Source organism: Rhinolophus ferrumequinum, chromosome 11, assembly GCF_004115265.2.
Source record: "Rhinolophus ferrumequinum isolate MPI-CBG mRhiFer1 chromosome 11, mRhiFer1_v1.p, whole genome shotgun sequence".
In the NCBI taxonomy this organism is placed as follows: Eukaryota; Metazoa; Chordata; class Mammalia; order Chiroptera; family Rhinolophidae; genus Rhinolophus; species Rhinolophus ferrumequinum.
The window spans coordinates 44,267,494-44,272,742 of record NC_046294.1 but is presented as its reverse complement, the minus strand read 5'-3'; the positions used below and the strand labels follow the sequence as shown (position 1 = coordinate 44,272,742).

The 5,249-nt window shown below is 49.7% G+C and overlaps 1 protein-coding gene across 2 annotated transcripts in view; it reads left to right on the top strand.

Moving 5' to 3' along the window:
- Positions 1 to 2,604: 2,604 nt before the first annotated feature.
- PPFIBP2 (PPFIA binding protein 2) overlaps positions 2,605 to 5,249 on the top strand; it is a 123,686-nt gene continuing 121,041 nt past the window's right edge. Inside the window, exon 1 of one of the 2 annotated variants that reach the window (XM_033120490.1) lies at positions 2,605 to 2,877. The gene's annotated coding sequence lies outside the window, so the exon portion shown is untranslated. The remainder of the gene's footprint in view (positions 2,878 to 5,249) is intronic. The other variant, XM_033120491.1, reaches the window with a different exon arrangement.

The window sequence follows — 5,249 nt, the reverse complement described above, 5'->3', positions numbered from 1 at the left end:
GCAAACAAACCTCATCAGGTTATATTTGCCTACATGCCGTCGGCATAACAGTATCAGGGAGCACTGCCGGTGCTTGGGTTTCCTGTGAACAATCCCCAACACACTGAGGTCCTTGGTAAATATTCTGGAATCTGGATGGAAGCCAGATAGCAGCCAAGTGACTCCCTGCCACAGCAAGTGTGCCATGTGGCACAGGGGACAGAGGGTAGCTGTGCCTGGCCAGAGGGGCTTCTTCAAAATCTTACCCATGCGTTTGGCCAATTCAGCCTGGTTTGGGTCACAAGTACAGGCTGTGGTACCAGTCTGTATCACGTGCTTAGGCCTCTGTCTTTCCAGCTTGGTCACATAAGAGGATTTGCTTTGTACACTTGCAGCTGTTTTCCAGACTCTGCCAAGCTCAGGCCAGGACCATAGGCAGTGAAGAGAAGTTTGTTGTTGTTTTTTCTTCCCCATAGCATTTGAGTAGAACTTTGGCAGAATAGAACATAGTGCAATTACCCACCATGCTAACAGAGTGATACAGAAAACCCAGATCTGTTGTGGAGCAAGGCAAGTATGGATAAACATGATGATATTACCCACTCCATGGGTTTGGGGACATAACCTGCCTTATGGGTAAAAGAATATTATTTATTTCACCAGGATAAGGAATGGGAACTGCCCTCACAAAGGAGGGGAGAGTGAAGTTATCAGTGAGTGGAATTATGTGCTAGAACTGGGCACATAGTACCTCTGGAGGCACAGAGAAGAGGTTGACTATCATTTGTGATATGCTTTGAATTGATAGTTTTCCAGGGTGCGCTTTTCACTAACAACCCACCCTGGCGCCTTAAATTCCTGCAGTTAGAATCACTCTTTTAGGTCAAGAAGGAAGCCCCTGTTAATGTGCCACTTTGTTTCCTGGGAGTCAGGACTGGACAGCATATAGGTCCATGAACACTTTTTGGGCTTCTTCCAGGTGAACCTTTAAGTTCTGGAGGTTTTGTTGGAGTTTAGTCAGGATTAAAATCACTATGACTTATACTAGTGATTCTTAAACTTTACTGAGCATAAGAATCACCCAAGGAGCTTTTAAAAATCCTAATGCCAGGCCATACCCCCAAACCATTAAATCAGAACCTCTGGAGCTGGGACCCAGACACTTTTTTAAACTCCCCTTCTCCAAAGTGTTTCCAAAGTGCAAATAAGCTTGAAAGCCAGTGCCTTACACCATTTTTTAAAGTAATATAAAAAAAGTAACTGTATAGTTCTGAGAACACACTAGCATTTTCTGGGGGCTGGTGTCGGGGTAGTGGGTCCACCGGGGCAATGACATGTGGGACTTGGAAATACCCATGAACTCATGTGAACTGTGGCAGCCTCCGTCTACAAAAGCCTCTCTGCTGCTATTTTAAGGAAGTGAAAGAGAACTGAAGGGTGTCCTGTTGTAACACAATTCTTGTGGGCCCCAGCCTTCCTCTGCTGGCTTTGCCCTCAGTCTGCTTCTGGCCAGGTTCCTGCAGTGACCAGAGTCTCATATTTGCCAGGGTGGCTTAAATTCTCTTCACATGTAAACGTCTTCTGGGCATACTGGTAATTTCAGACCACCAGGGTAATTTGAAAAAAGATGTGTCTTGTGGAGTTTGTCAGGTCTCCTGCCGGTAGAAATGTACATACAAAACTGAGGCCAGGGCTGTAGTGACTCCTGCCAGAGTTGGGGACTATGCCAGAGTCCCTGGTGTCGATGCCATCTGAGGCCCACAGGGATTTTAATCAGCTGAACTGAGCAACCAGTCCTTGGAGGCTCAGGCAGGGCAATAACCTAGCAGTACAACGAAAGGGGATCCAGACTATACACTGAGGAGAAGGCATCCGACGAGATCTTCCAGGGCCCAGTTCTGCCCAGATTCTAGAATCCATTCCTGTGGTCAGTCATCGCCAAAGCTTTTCCTGGGCCTGTGGAACACCGCCGTGGTGCTGGGCACAGGGAACGGCTTTTTGTCCACAGCAGTTCACCAGTGCCTTTAGTTGGCGTTGACCACTAGAGGGACCTCCACCCCAGGTCGCGGGGCTCAAGGGCCGCCGGACCCTAGGGTGCCTCAGAGCCTTCCAAACTGCGGGGGGGTAGGGGAGGTAGGGAAGTGGTGGGGGGGCTCTCAGAGACAAAGAATGAGGCTTCCCTCAGGCCAGCCTCAGTTTAGGCGGAATCGCACTGGTCCAGGAACTCCAAACACCCAAAGGTTGCTGCGCTGGGTGTGCCTCTAATCGATTTTTCTATGGCTTCTCTTCCTTTGCAATTCGCGACACAAACTTCCTTTCTGTTCCCCCGTTTTCGTTTCTTTCGACTGGGGAATGGTGCTGAAGGGCCGGAGAAGTCCAGGGGACTGGGAGCTGGGAACCGCAGGGCGGCCGCCTCGGGGTGCGAAGGGTGCGGGAAGGGGAGGTGATAAGAGCGGGGCGTGGTTTTCGGAGAGAGGCGGGTCTTGGGGGACCAGGAGCGCGGTCCAGGGGGCGGGGCCGGGGCGAGGAGGGTGGGGGCGAAGGCAGGTTCGAAGGGGCGCGGTTGACAAGGCGGGTCCCTGAAGAACCGGAACCTGTGGCGGACCTGTCCCTACCGGCCGCAACGGTGCGGGAGAGGGAACAGCAGCGGCAGAGGGGCGGTCCCAGAGGAAAGAAGGCGGGGAAAGCGGGCTCTCCGGGACAAGCCTCCCATGGGTCCCCGCCCCCGTCACGTGGGCTCCAGACCCTGGTGCTGCCGCTCGGTCCCCTGGTTGGTGGGTCGGTTGCTTGGTGGGTTAGTGGCCTGCAGCTCGGCTATCGGCTCTCAGGTTCGAAGGTGGGAGGGCCACCGGAGCGGCCCGCACACCTGAGCCGCCTGGAGAGGAGCTCTGCACCCAGGTCAGTGGGCTCTCCGCACGCCCTTAGGCCCGCTGCGCGGTCGGGACTGAGAGCCCCCGCAGGGGCATTGCCTGGGAAACGAAGAGCCCCTAGATCCTAGAACCACCCGGGGCATTGGGATCAGTGTCAATATGGGCTCCAGAGCGTGTCCCAAGCGCGACGACGGGGATCCTCCTCTTCCCTGGCCAGAAGACTGGTAGGAGGGTATAACTTCTGTGGATTTGCTCCGAATCTCTACCCAACCCTGCCCGGAACGTAGGGACAGTCCGCACCCCACAGGTGCTAGGGTGTCCCTGGTGATGCGTTGCGTGGTCGGTCACCTCAGTTCTGTGTGGTATGTCAGGGCTCTGCTCAGTCAGCTGCAGCAGCGGCGTAATCTAGAGAGTCCAAGGTGGTTGGGAAATTTACTGTCTGCCCAAGTAATTTGTGTTTGGCGGAGCATGTGGCCAGAGGCAACGCTTCGGCTGAGACCAGCTCTATACTGTAATTGCAAATAGGCCACATGCTTTTGAAACTCTCAAGCCCCTGCGTCCCAGTCCGCTGCAGAAAGGTGGGCTCTTCCTCCCGCCCGCCTGACATTCCGACTCCAGACCACCCCAGTTTTTCCTCAGATGAAAATAAGATTACATATCTAAAGAACAGAATTTACAAAGTTTGGGTAGGATTGAAACTGGCACTCTAGTCAATGTTTAATCCTATCAAAAAATAAATCCAGAGTATTATATTTTTACATTAAGAGAAGCTGGATATTTTGTATAGATCCGTCTCCCTTTCCAATTTTGGTCTACTTTCTGTCTTTCTCTTCATCTCTCTCCTTCCTCTCTCCGTTCCTGAATTGATTATAATGCAAATCTGAAGTGTTTCCAAATTTACGTTGCATTTTGTGAAGTTAAATGCCCAATTACAGAAAGGCAGTTGGCTGTAAACATAATTCATCTTTAGCACGTTCAGTCTTTGATTATTATTTGTATATGGAAAACAAAATGCTATTTGATTTAGAGATTACGTATTTTTCTTTTGGGCTTGAGAGAGGCAGCTCATTTGTATTCTGCTTAAATTCATATTCAAATTACTTTGAAATGAGTGATGAGGGAGATGGCGAATCTTTCACTTACTGCATTCATCCGTGATTTTATTTAAAACATTATTATTATTATTCCTTTGAGATTTGATGATGTGTCAGTTATTAGTTTATTGCTACAGGTGGACAAACAATACTATGGTCTCTTCTTTCCTGGGGTACGTATAGCAGGTGTGCTGACTTTAAAATTAAGTAGAATGAGATAAATGCCAGAAAGAGGTAAGAGCAAAGAGTTGTGGGGATTCCTGTCTTTAGAGCAGGGAAAATCGGGGATAATTTCAAGAAGGGGGTGACATCTGTGTGATGGACCTCAAAGGATTTCTCTGGAGTTTCTCCAGGCAGAAGTGGGTAGTGTATGACCTGGGCTGTGACAGCTATGTAGCAGGCAAGCACCAGCTACCCTGAGAAGTGGTAAGTTGTCCAACTGGGCTCCTATGGTGAGTGGTAGACGTTAAAGTTGGTGAAAAACACAGCCTCAGCGGGCCATGAGGGCCAGGTGCAGAAGTCTGGAGTTTGTCTGAAAGTCTGGGAGTCAATAAAGGGTTTTAAGCAGGAGACTGGTAGATGTTACTTTTGAGCTTAATAAAGTCAGTGACCTTCACCCTTGACCTACCCAACTTCCCTAACCCTAGCCTTGAGAAAATCCTGTAAATCCTGTAAATACTGTGGGATGAATGGTCAGGCAACACTTCAGAGCAGAGTGTCTCAACCTTTAACCAGTTTAAGAATCACCTGGGGATCTTGTTCAAATGCAGATTCTGATCGCTCAGGGGTGGGACCTGACATTCTGCATTTCTAACAAGTACTTGGCTGGTGTGACCCCTTCACTATCTATAGTAAGGATTTAGAGCAGTAGTTTGCTAACCTGGCTACGCCTCAGAATCACCTGGGGAGCTTTTAAACTATTCAGGTTAAGTGTGTCTGGGATGTTTTTACTAAGTTCCCTCAGGTGATTCTGATGAAGGCTGGGTTGGAAATGCTGTAGTGGGCTCTTGGCGGGGCTGTGGGAAGCAGTAACCCAAGGGAAAAAATACGGGGGTGGAGAGCCCAATTAAGACACTGGAAAATCAATCAGGATATAAGTGATGAGGCCTTACATTGGGCCTGAGACAGTGGGACATTGAGGCAGGAGAGACTCCAGAGAGAGAGAATCTATAGGAGAAGGGCCAGGGAGTGGGCATTGTCGGTCTGTATACTGACTACACGGGTGAAGTGAGGAGGGAGGAATGAGTCTGAGAGAATTCAGCTTTGGAGGAGGAATGATATGTACTTTCGACTGAACATTTGGGGT